Source organism: Salvelinus fontinalis, chromosome 7, assembly GCF_029448725.1.
Source record: "Salvelinus fontinalis isolate EN_2023a chromosome 7, ASM2944872v1, whole genome shotgun sequence".
In the NCBI taxonomy this organism is placed as follows: domain Eukaryota; kingdom Metazoa; phylum Chordata; class Actinopteri; order Salmoniformes; family Salmonidae; genus Salvelinus; species Salvelinus fontinalis.
In genome coordinates, this window is record NC_074671.1 from 58,271,347 (window position 1) to 58,284,488 (window position 13,142).

Genomic DNA, 13,142 nt, shown 5'->3' on the forward strand with positions numbered 1-13,142 from the left:
GAAAAAGGCAGAGAGGAGTGTGTCCGTTCGCTATACAAGGTCCCGAGGACATCACCTCTCCAATTTACCTGCAGCAACTAGCAACACAGGGTCATGTAGACCATGACTGAAAACTGAGAACTACATTCGCTCTTCCAAACCAATGTAACAGACATGGTTAGAATACATCTACAGTTACTCCTATCACTTGATGTTCCTTCCTGCCCTCCGTAGCCTGTATGAGCTGCAGACGTCAGAGGCAGGAGATGTTTATTGCCAATAAATGAGAGACTGATGTGTGAGATAAATATTTATCAAGTGTGTAGATTCCCTCCCTCCAATCCAACAGTAGACAAACTCTCTCTCTTTTTCTCTCACACACATCTGTGTATGGAAAGATTCCTCTGCTGTGTCAGCTCTGTAACGGCAACACATCCTCTGTACAGATAATATACAGAGTGAAGTTTTTGGACTTGGAGACTGGGCCAGAGATGTGAGCTGAATGACTTCGGTTCGAGCTCTGTTCTGGTTCTGGTTTAGAATGGGTTCATACAGATGTGATCAGATACGATCACATACAGTCTGTCCTTTGGTATCCACTCTGTTTGTCCCGTGGCAGCGATCCTCATCCTGATAGCCATAATCTAGTGGCTCACGTCTCTCTTTATAGCTGCCCAAGAATGGCCTGAAAGAGCTGTGGATACCCCCCATCATAGTCAGAGTACCCTGAATCGACCAATTGACCATTGTTCTACTGACAGTATGCCTCAATTGCCACTGACGCTGAAAGACTGTCAGATAAAACTGGGACATTGAATTGTCATCAAGATTGTTTTTAAATGCATCCACAAAGGTTCATTCTCATCAGTACTAAGTATTTTTATGGCAACTTTTGATTACGTTTGTTGTATGCAACAATTGTAGTACTTTTCTTTGTAGTGTTTCAGATAGGCCTACATGTTATTCCTTTGTAATGTGTATCACGTCTGCTAGCCATATTTGTATGTACCCACCTATTGATAGTATCTATGGTCTATTGTTTTCGCTAGCTATATTTGTATTTTTATTTTTTTATTTTTATTTCACCTTTATTTAACCAGGTAGGCTAGTTGAGAACAAGTTCTCATTTGCAACTGCGACCTGGCCAAGATAAAGCATAGCAGTGTGAACAGACAACACAGAGTTACACATGGAGTAAACAATAAACAAGTCAATAACATGGTAGAAAAAAGAGAATCTATATACAATGTGTGCAAAAGGCATGAGGTAGGCAATAAATCGAATAATTACAATTTAGCAGATTAACACTGGAGTGATAAATCATCAGATGAACATGTGCAAGAAGAGATACTGGTGTGCAAAAGAGCAGAAAAGTAAATAAATAAAAGCAGTATGGGGGGTGAGGTAGGTAAATTGGGTGGGTAGTTTACAGATGGACTATGTACAGCTGCAGTGATCGGTTAGCTGCTCGGATAGCAGATTTTTAAAGTTGTTGAGGGAGATAAAAGTCTCCAACTTCAGAGATTTTTGCAATTCGTTCCAGTCGCAGGCAGCAGAGAACTGGAAGGAAAGGCGTCCAAATGAGGTTTTAGCTTTAGGGATGATCAGTGAGATACACCTGCTGGAGCGCGTGCTGCGGGTGGGTGTAGCCATCGTGACCAGTGAACTGAGATAAGGCGGCACTTTACCTAGCATAGCCTTGTAGATGACCTGGAGCCAGTGGGTCTGACGACGAACATGTAGCGAGGGCCAGCCGACTAGGGCATACAGGTTGCAGTGGTGGGTCGTATAAGGTGCTTTAGTAACAAAACGAATGGCACTGTGATAAACTGCGTCCAGTTTGCTGAGTAGAGTGTTGGAAGCTATTTTGTAGATGACATCGCCGAAGTCGAGGATCGGTAGGATAGTCAGTTTTACTAGGGTAAGTTTGGCGGCGTGAGTGAAGGAGGCTTTGTTGCGGAATAGAAAGCCGATTCTTGATTTGATTTTGGATTGGAGATGTTTGATATGAGTCTGGAAGGAGAGTTTGCAGTCTAGCCAGACACCTAGGTACTTATAGATGTCCACATATTCTAGGTCGGAACCGTCCAGGGTGGTGATGCTAGTCGGGCGTGCGGGTGCAGGCAGCGAACGGTTGAAAAGCATGCATTTGGTTTTACTAGCGTTTAAGAGCAGTTGGAGGCCACGGAAGGAGTGTTGTATGGCATTGAAGCTCGTTTGGAGGTTAGATAGCACAGTGTCCAAGGAAGGGCCGGAAGTATATAGAATGGTGTCGTCTGCGTAGAGGTGGATTAGGGAATCGCCCGCAGCAAGAGCAACATCATTGATGTATACAGAGAAAAGAGTCGGCCCGAGAATTGAACCCTGTGGTACCCCCATAGAGACTGCCAGAGGACCGGACAACATGCCCTCCGATTTGACACACTGAACTCTGTCTGCAAAGTAGTTGGTGAACCAGGCAAGGCAGTCATTAGAAAAACCGAGGCTACCGAGTCTGCCGATAAGAATATGGTGATTGACAGAGTCGAAAGCCTTGGCCAGGTCGATGAAGACGGCTGCACAGTAATGTCTTTTATCGATGGCGGTTATGATGTCGTTTAGTACCTTGAGCGTGGCTGAGGTGCACCCGTGACCGGCTCGGAAACCGGATTGCACAGCGGAGAAGGTACGGTGGGATTCGAGATGGTCAGTGATCTGTTTGTTGACTTGGCTTTCGAAGACCTTAGATAGGCAGGGCAGGATGGATATAGGTCTGTAACAGTTTGGGTCCAGGGTGTCTCCCCCTTTGAAGAGGGGGATGACCGCGGCAGCTTTCCAATCCTTGGGGATCTCAGATGATACGAAGGAGAGGTTGAACAGGCTGGTGATAGGGGGTGCGACAATGGCGGCGGACAGTTTCAGGAATAGGGGGTCCAGATTGTCAAGCCCAGCTGATTTGTATGGGTCCAGGTTTTCCAGCTCTTTCAGAACATCTGCTATCTGGATTTGGGTAAAGGAGAAGCTGGGGAGGCTTGGGCGAGTAGCAGCGGGGGGGGCGGGGCTGTTGGCCAAGGTTGGAGTCGCCAGGAGGAAGGCATGGCCAGCCATTGAGAAATGCTTGTTGAAGTCTTCGATTATCACGGATTTATCGGTGGTGACCGTGTTACCTAGCCTCAGTGCAGTGGGCAGCTGGGAGGAGGTGCTCTTGTTCTCCATGGACTTTACAGTATCCCAGAACTTTTTGGAGTTAGAGCTACAGGATGCGAATTTCTGCTTGAAAAAGCTGGCCTTTGCTTTCCTGACTGACTGCGTGTATTGGTTCCTGACTTCCCTGAACAGTTGCATATCGCGGGGGCTCTTCGATGCTATTGCAGTTCGCCACAGGATGTTTTTGTGCTGGTCGAGGGCAGTCAGGTCTGGAGTGAACCAAGGGCTATATCTGTTTTTGGTTCTGCATTTTTTGAACGGAGCATGCTTGTCTAATATGGTGAGGAAGTAACATTTAAAGAATGACCAGGCATCCTCAACTGACGGGATGAGGTCAATATCCTTCCAGGGTACCCGGGCAAGGTCGATTAGAAAGGCCTGCTCGCTGAAGTGTTTTAGGGAGCGTTTGACAGTGATGAGGGGTGGTCGTTTGACCGCGGACCCGTGGCGGATACAGGCAATGAGGCAGTGATCGCTGAGATCTTGATTGAAGACAGCAGAGGTGTATTTGGAGGGCAGGTTGGTCAGGATAATGTCTATTAGGGTGCCCATGTTTACGGATTTAGGGTTGTACCTGGTGGGTTCCTTGATGATTTGTGTGAGATTGAGGGCATCAAGCTTGGATTGTAGGACTGCCGGGGTGTTAAGCATATCCCAGTTTAGGTCACCTAACAGAACAAACTCTGAAGCTAGATGGGGAGCGATCAATTCACAGATGGTGTCCAGGGCACAGCTGGGAGCTGAGGGGGGTCGGTAGCAGGCGGCAACAGTGAGAGACTTATTTCTGGAGAGATTAATTTTTAAAATTAGAAGTTCGAACTGTTTGGGCATAGACCTGGAAAGTATGACAGAACTTTGCAGGCTATCTCTGCAGTAGATTGCAACTCCTCCCCCTTTGGCAGTTCTATCTTGACGGAAAGTGTTATAGTTGGGTATGGAAATCTCAGAATTTTTGGTGGCCTTCCTAAGCCAGGATTCGGACACGGCAAGGACATCAGGATTGGCAGAGTGTGCTAAAGCGGTGAGTAAGGCAAACTTAGGGAGGAGGCTTCTGATGTTGACATGCATGAGGCCAAGGCTTTTTCGATCGCAGAAGTCAACAAATGAGGGTGACTGGGGACATGCAGGGCCTGGGTTTACCTCCACATCACCCGAGGAACAGAGGAGTAGTAGGATGAGGGTGCGGCTAAAGGCTATCAAAACTGGTCGCCTAGAGCGTTGGGGACAAAGAATAAAAGGAGCAGATTTATGGGCGTGGTAGAATAGATTCTGGGCATAATGTGCAGACAGGGGTATGGAGGGGCGCGGGTACAGCGGAGGCAAGCCCAGGCACTGGGTGATGATAAGAGAGGTTGTATCTCTGGACATGCTGGTCTCAATGGGTGAGGTCACCGCATGTGTGGGGGGTGGGACAAAGGGGGTATCAGAGGTACGGAGAGTGGAACTACAGGGTCCATTGCAAACCAAAACAATGATAATGAAAACTAGCCTGAACAACAGTATGCAAGGCATATTGATATTTGAGAGAGACATACAATAAGGCATAAAGTGATTGCAGGTCTTGATTGGGAGAGCTAGCTAAAACAACAGGTAAGATAACAGCAGCAATAACAGGGTGTTAGTCTAACACAGCAACAACAGGTAAAAATGGCGACGACTAGGCAGAGAGGGTCGGATTAACTACACACAGATCCTGAGTTAAAGTACAGAGCCGACAGGTAAAGCACAAATAAACAGAATGGAGTACCGTGAATTAATGGACAGTCAAGCATGCATCAGCTATGTAGCCAAGTGATCATAGTGTCCAGGGGGCAGCCGTAGATGGAGCAGAGGAGGCCTCCACTAAGCTAGCACGCGGCGTATAAAGTTAGTAGCCCGGGGGGTGGTCTGCTCAGACGGAGGGGGTCTGGCGCAGTGGCGCTAGCGCTAGCTCTTCAGCTAGCCGGCAGATGGGCCTAGCTCGAGGCTAGCTCAAGGCTAACTGGTGCTTGCTTCGGGACAGTGGTGTTAGCCAGTAGTAGCCACTCGGTTGCAGCTAGCTAGCTGTGATGATACGGTGTAATTGTCCAGAGCTTGCGTCAGGAATCCGGTGATGTGGTAGAGAGAAAGCAGTCCTATATGCTCTGGGTTGATATCGCGCTTGCAGCTAGCCGGCAGATGGGCCTAGCTCGAGGCTAGCTCAAGGCTAACTGGTGCTTGCTTCGGGACAGAGGTGTTAGCCAGTAGTAGCCACTCGGTTGCAGCTAGCTAGCTGTGATGATACGGTGTAATTGTCCAGAGCTTGCGTCAGGAATCCGGTGATGTGGTAGAGAAAAAGCAGTCCTATATGCTCTCGGTTGATATCGCGCTTGCAGACTGGTAGGTATTGGCCCGGTATTGAAGCTGGCTGTGTCCGAGTTGAGGGTGAAGACCGCAGCAGTGGCTAACTGACTACTAGCTAGTAGCTAGTTATCTGGCTAGCTTCAGCTTGGGGTTACGGTTCTAAAGTATAAAAAAAATAGCAGGTCCGTACCACATTGGGTGAGGCGGAATGTAGGAATGTATATTCAGTTCCTAGATGGAAAGTGAAATTAAAATATATACGAAATGTATACGAAAAATACGAAGACTATTTACTATTTACTATTTACACGCTACAGGACAATACAGGACAATACAAACACACGTCCGACTGCTACGCCATCTTGGCGTAGAATCTTGGCGTATTTACCCTGCTAGTGATCGTATCTAGGGTCTATTGTTTTCTACTAGCAGGCCTATGTCATCTATTACGGTCTCTGGCCCCTTTGAAAACTAGATGATAGACCTCAGGGAATTTTTATCCTACATATTTCCACTCTGAAAACTAGTATTAAAAGAGTCCTATACCCTCCAGCTCCTCTCTCTGTTTTCTTGACCCATTTCTCTCTGAAATTAATCTGGCATTTCCACCATTGGCACACGAACAATGCCGGCTTACATGAATCTAATTCAAAACAATGTTTCTTGCCACAACTTTCAGAGGCCTTCCTTTCAGTTGGACTTCATTTCGGTTGGCCTTCCTTTCAGAGGCCTTCCTTTAGTTTGTACTGGTGGGAGCTTGAGGAGCGATTATCACAGCCTATGATAACAAACACAGACCCAGATCTGCCCTGGAAACACAGGGAACAGAGGAAACTACCAGTTCTGACAAAAGTCGCCCAGACAAATTTTAAGCGGCCGGTACAAGTTCAAATTCAGTTCTTATTGATTGATAAATGACTGGAGATTATTAGGAGGCATTGACCAAATAGTGCCAAATCAAACCACCCCACAGCTGGCCGAGGATTAGTTTAGAAGTGGGACCACCCGTTTATTATCTTCAGAAATATTTTTATTATATTTCATGATTCGTCAACTTTGTGGTTGATTCTTTATTGTTTTTGTAAAACGGGCGCCAGCGACACTGTCCCCCTAATCCTACAGGCAAATATTTGGGTAAAAGTAAACATGCCAGACGTAAATGATCAATTTTTGTGGATGTAGTAATATCTATCCGAATAAATCCCTACAACATTATTTTGCCATGTTTAATTAGAGATGATGAGACAGTCGTCTTGGTGTCAGGTGAGCAGCAGTTCAAGTTTGCCATTATAGTGTAATTTCTGACAGTTACTACCATAGGAGGAATAACCACAACCCCAAAATGTGTTGAGAGCACTGCAAGTAGAAAGCAGTATGCACAGGCAAAAAGTATCATTATAGGTATCCTACTATCATCTGATTTTTTACTCCAGTTACTTTAGTTAACGGAGAACCCTTCTCTCACAAAACAACGACCTGCAGAAGAGTTGCAAAGGAGTGGAAAGGGGAGGAGTCAAAGGAGTGGAAAGGGGAGGGGTCAGACTTATGACTACTGAGATGTACCCAAACACTCAGTTAAAGCTGGTCCTGATTCTCACAACACTGTACCTCAGGGCCCTCTGGGGTCAGGCTCGGGGATGGGGGAAGGAGACACGGTTGTGGAGGGCGCGGTCAGGTCAGTTGGAATGTTGAGGATTCTCCATGACGCTGGTGTTCCTTAGGAATGTGGCCTGTCAAATATCACACTGACCTACATTTAAACACTCACAGTATTCACAGGAAGCCACTGTCAGTATAAGGTAATGGTTCCCAAAGTCCTTTACAGCCTGACCTTTACCCAACAAAGGTCTTTGTGACCCAATAATTAAAACAAAGGCACAGATTTACTTTCAGCCATGTCCCAGGAGACACCAGTCAGGAGGTAAAATTGACACAGGGCCTGTATGGACAAAGCGTCTGAAAGTTTAGGAATGCTGTTCCAGGATAGGGTTGGGGGTAAGAGGCAGGAAATAGAGCTGATAGAGGATGTATTAAACCTGCCTAATATGAACCAGCACAGAAATCATGTTCAACAGAGAGAAATAGGGTTTCACTATGACATCCATTGAAAAAACGACTTTATTAAAACAAATGATTTGCTGTATTGAGTCAATACAGATGTGATGAGCTACTTCACTATTCTAACATGCAGTTGTCAGTACAGATAGAAGATAGTGGCCCAAATATCCTGTATGTCATTGTTAAACAATTGAATAAGAACTCCTGTTGTTTAGGAATCCAAGTGTGTGCTCTATGCTAAATACAGCGGTGAGGACTTCCTGAAGCCAGCAGTGTCCTGGAGGGTAGGTCCCTGAAAGTGAGAGCTAGATTTATCTTAAAAAGCTGACACTGAGTGATGCTTCCCCCTCCACACACACAACTCAATTCGTTTTTTGTCTAGTGCCAGAAAATAGAACATTAATTTAAAAGTTGGATGTAACAAGAAATCCACAATGATGAAGTATAATTTGTTGTTTTCACTTCAGGCTGAAGCTTTTGCTGCACTCATTGCAGTGATATTATGTATCCCTTTTGTGTGAGTGCTCATATGCAACTTCAAGCTTCCTTTATAACTAAAGCATTTGTCACATTCTTTGCACTGGTGAAATTTCTCCCCTGTGTGAACACTCTGATCACGTCCTAAATGGCTTAATGCCATGTAACTTTTCCTGCACAGAGAACAGCTGTATGGTCTCTGTCCAGTATGAACTCTCATATGCAATGTCAATTCTATCTTCCGAATTAAACATTTGCCACAGTCTTTGCACTGATAAGATTTCTCTCCTGTGTGTATCCTTGAATGGATGGTCAAGTGTCCCTTACGTGTGAAGCTGTTGCCACGTTGTTTACACTGATATGTTTTCTCCACTGCAGCAGAGCAGTCTGGATGATTTGAGAGGGGCTGATCACTGGTTGGTTCTGGTACTCTGTAGCCCTCTCCATCAGCTTCTGTTTTGATCTCCTCAGTTATGATGATAGGTAGAGTGCTCCTCTCTCCATCATCCACAGTTTGGTTTTGGTACAGATGTGAGGGCTGAGGTAGATCCTCCTGACTGAGTCTGAGCTCCTGATGTTCCTCTTTAATCTGTGTGGGTTCTGGGTCCTCCTGCCCCAGACTGGGGCTCCACTCCTGCTCACAGTTCTGATTTTCAGGGGGAACAACTGGAGTGAGTAGCTGGAAGTCTGGAGGGAAACAAATATATTCAATCAATATTTTTAATGACTAAAAATAGCACAAAGCCTCTTTGTGCTTAAAAATAAGAGGATTTGTTGAATGGTCTACTACACTAGCTACAGCATGATTCAACAAAGCAATGTTGGCCAACTAAAGTTATGTTCAGGGTGTGCTATCCCAATATTAGACTTGTCATTCATTATTTCATGAATTAGTAAGACGAGGTCTTTGGGCATTTCATTGTGACTGCATTCGAGATAACTCATGGTCCAATGACCACTAGCAGCATGTGTCCCAAGTCCAAAGCTACAGTGCTTTCAGAAAGTATTCACGCCCCTTGACAGATTTTGTTGTGTTACAGCCTGAATTTAAAATTGATTAAATTGAGATTGTGTCATTATTGGCCTACACACAATACCCCATAATGTCAAAGTGGAATTGTGTTTTGAGAAAAGTTTACAAATTAACTAAAAATGAAAAGCTGAAATGTCTTGAGTCAATAAGTATTCAACCTCTTTGTTATGACAAGCCTAAATAAGTTCAAGAGTAAAAATTTGCTAAACTGTCATATGGAATTGTTTTAAGATGGTCATACTACATGGATCATTTAGCTATTTGATTTTTAATTTTAGGACCCCTTTAGGTATCAAAAATGAATATTTTTGGGGGGGATAAAATATAGATCTTTGCCTTTACTACTAAAGCCCATTGAAACGTATTGAATAACAGAAATTGCAGAAACAGAATCGCCGTTTCCGTCGCTGACCAGTGAACAAAAAACTATTAAATCCAGTTTTTATATGCTACCCCCCTTCCCAAATCAAAATCTAATATGGACGCCAATGTTTTTTTTCTGCTTTGCAAGCACATCTGTCTGTGGTTCACACCCGTCTGTTGTCAGCTATTGAGCCGCAAAACCGACAGGGGGGCATTCAGCAAGACAGAGAGTTTTGGAATGTTCAGACAGAAATAGGCTATGTAGAACAAAAAATTGGCATCCATATTAGATAATTATTTGAAGAGGTGGTAGCATCTAAAAACTGGATTTAATAGTTTCTATGTTTTTCGCTTTGTCATTATGGGTTATTGTGTGTAGATTGATGAGGATTTAACAAATAAAAAAATATATTTTAGAATAAGGCAGAAACATAACAAAATGTGGAAAACGACAAGGGGTCTGAATAGTTTCCGAATGCACTGTAAATGTGTTTAGCTAATCGGGACTAGAGTGTAGATAGCTTCAGACACGGGACAAATGGGTATAATCAGAACTAATATGTAGATCGCTTCAGACGCGGACACGTGGGTCTACTACAGGTAAAGCCATTGGACTATGACTTCTCTAATGCAGTCGTTATGGAATACCCTTCAGACATCAGCCAGCATATCCAACCCGCTTGTTACCAGCTGCAGTAGGGTTGGACAGGCTTCCTACAGAGCCGACGCGAGATATGTCTCGAAAAATGTATCTCAATCCAGGGATGAGAAATGCGTTGTACTCCGAATTGTCATCCCTCCACGGGGTCTTAATCTATGCAGGAAGACTGTCCGACCCTAGTGCAGCTGTAAGCAAACAGGTCGCATCGGCTGGCTATTTAAACCTCGTCTTATTAGTTAATTCAATAAATAATTGATCAAATGTATAATATTGGGCTAAGAGTGCGCATATCACAACGTGCCACCTGGATTATCTAGTCTAGTGATGTTAAATTCACAAATCTCGTATAACAACTGTAGCTCGCTATACACACCAACTCTGTGTAACTTTATGTCTGGTTTGATAACCATGGCCAACAGCCTCCGTAGACGCTCGTTCTCCTTTGCTGAACAGAAGATTAGTTACTGAAACTCTGCAATGGTCTTCTCTACGGCCCCGAATAACTGTAGTTTTGACATATTGGCGATCAAATAAATGTTGAAACTTCTCGGTCTGCTTTTGCCTAGCAGATCTAATCGAGAACATATTGCAACGACCCAGGGTCGCGATCGGTGAAAAACAGACTGCATTACAATAGCGCCACCTGCTGTCTTGGAGCATTTAATGGAAAACCAGTTACTGGATCCTACCCCCAACACCAAATTGAGCTAAAATGTCTTCTTCTTCGTTTCTAGCAGACTATACGCTGAATTGTTCGTTTAGATTTCGAACTGTTGTCAGTCAGTGTATTCCGTAACAACAATACGTTTTTTTCATGCCTTTGCATTGTCTCTTAGTGCCTTCTATTTAAACCATCATGTCCCAGGAGACACCAGTTGGGAGGAGGTCAAAGTTGACCCTAACAAGTAACACAGGGTTAGGGCCAGGGGTTGTATTCACAAAGGCCTCAATTCTGGGGGTTAGAAATCCAGGGTTTGAAAACAAAAGTGTCAATGTATGCCAATGACTAAAATTACTCTGAAATCCGCAAATCTGCATCCCTGCACAGTCTCATTGAAGATCTTGATCCCTTTTCTATCCTTTTTGGACTTAAACCCAATTATGATAAGTGTACCTTATATATTGGATCGTTAAAAGACAACATTTTTACATGACCTTGTAGTTTACCTATAAAATGGCCTGATGGTGAAGTAGACAAACTTGATATTCATATCCCTAAAGATATCAATTCATTTACCACAAGAAATTTCAATAGAAAGTTAGCAAAAATAGACAAGATTCTGCAACCATGGAGAGGTATACCTGAATATTTATGGACAAATCACATTGATTAACTCTAGTCCAATCTGCCTTTTACTGATTAATTTATGGTGCAGATCTACTCCAGACAACATGTTTTTAAATCATATGAGACAAAAATATTGGTAATTAAAGGTGCCTATTCATATAATGAATATGAGTTTGGGCGACTGAAATTATTAAACATGGCCGCGGGAAGATTCTGCATTTCTCCCCGCTCTGCTGACCAATATTTTGCTCCTCTCCGCTCATACAGGAGTAATAAAGGCCTAGTGCACTAATTTGGTGAAACAAAACAAATGCTGCATACATTTTGTATATTTTGTATATTAATACTTTTTTAAATTGTGATTTTCAGAGGGTGCTGCAGCACCTACAGCACCCCTACTTCCCGTGGCTATGCCTTTAAATATTAAAGCGTTAAACCTCTCACTAAAAGCTTCACTCATACGTAAATTATACTTAAACCCAAACTGGTTCTACAGTAGATTAGTAAGAAAGGGTCAAACTTTGTTCAAAAATGACCTTTTTGCGTTTATACAGATTACTACTTCTCATTTTCGATTAATTGAAAATGAAACTTTGTTCAAAGTATCGCCCTTTCAGTTAAATGCAACTAAATGTAATGAAAAAATGTAATCTACATAATCCCCAAATGTAATTATTTATCACGAGAGGGCCACAGTCATCCTGCATAATCCAAGAAAGTAAATCTCCCCATTCGGGTAAAAATATTTATATATTTCTGAGGTGTAGTCACTTTTAAGGACACAAGCTCAAGTACACAGTACAAATATGATACAAATATGACATATTTTACATGATGCATTTCCAATTCAACAAAACTTTATGAATAAGGCTTGAAATGACTTACAGTGTGCTTTTTAAATATAGTATAATCAAACTATAAGATTTCACCTTCGTTCTAACTGTAAAATACATATTTGTGTGTCTAGTGTTAGAGAAAATGTGTATATTTTCTAAAGGTTTCTCTTGATCAAAACGTTTGCCCTCGTCGCTGTGAACGTCTCACAGAGCTCTAGCTGGGCTTCCTGAACTAGTTAGGAGCTCGCCTAGCATTTCATATAAATCTTGTCCGTCTATGACAAACAAACATCATATGACAAACAAACATTTTTATGTTTAAAATATATGAATAATTTTAGATCAATGGCTATAAATCGATCTCTGAATGTGCTTCAGTGATGAGCCACCACTGTTGGGCTATGGTGTAACGATTGCAGGCATGTGCTTTGTCGGTGGATGTGATGAAGGGTTCAGCCAGGAGTTGATGGACAGTCAGAAGTGAAAATGAAATGGTAGGAGGGACATCCCAGCTTCAAGGGGTTTCTATGTTCACATCCTACATCACACAGGCTCAGACAATATATTACTGTATCCGTGGGAACCTGGACTATCGCGCAATGCAAGCCATTTCGATCTAGTGTAAACAGATAGATTTTTAAGTGAAAATGTTGGTCGGAACCAGTACCAGAACCATGCAGGTCCCCTAAACAGGGGTCTTTACATCTCTTGAGGTTTTCAACAAGTTATACACAGCTGGTTACAATTTCAGTTTTATCCTCCAGAAAAGATGGAACAAATATTACAACAAATATTATGGTTAAACTCAAATATACTGATTGATAAAAAATAATAATTCTTTATGAAACTTTTTTTTGAATTGTTTTATATTTATGAATGATATTATGAATAGGAATGGTGGAGTTATGTCACACATGCAAATATAAAAAAAAGATGGGA

At 43.0% G+C, this 13,142-nt stretch overlaps 1 pseudogene; it reads right to left on the reverse strand.

The window, feature by feature from the left end:
* Nucleotides 1-7,587: 7,587 nt before the first annotated feature.
* LOC129859880 (zinc finger protein 420-like) lies at nucleotides 7,588-10,653 on the reverse strand (annotated as a pseudogene).
* Nucleotides 10,654-13,142: the final 2,489 nt, after the last annotated feature.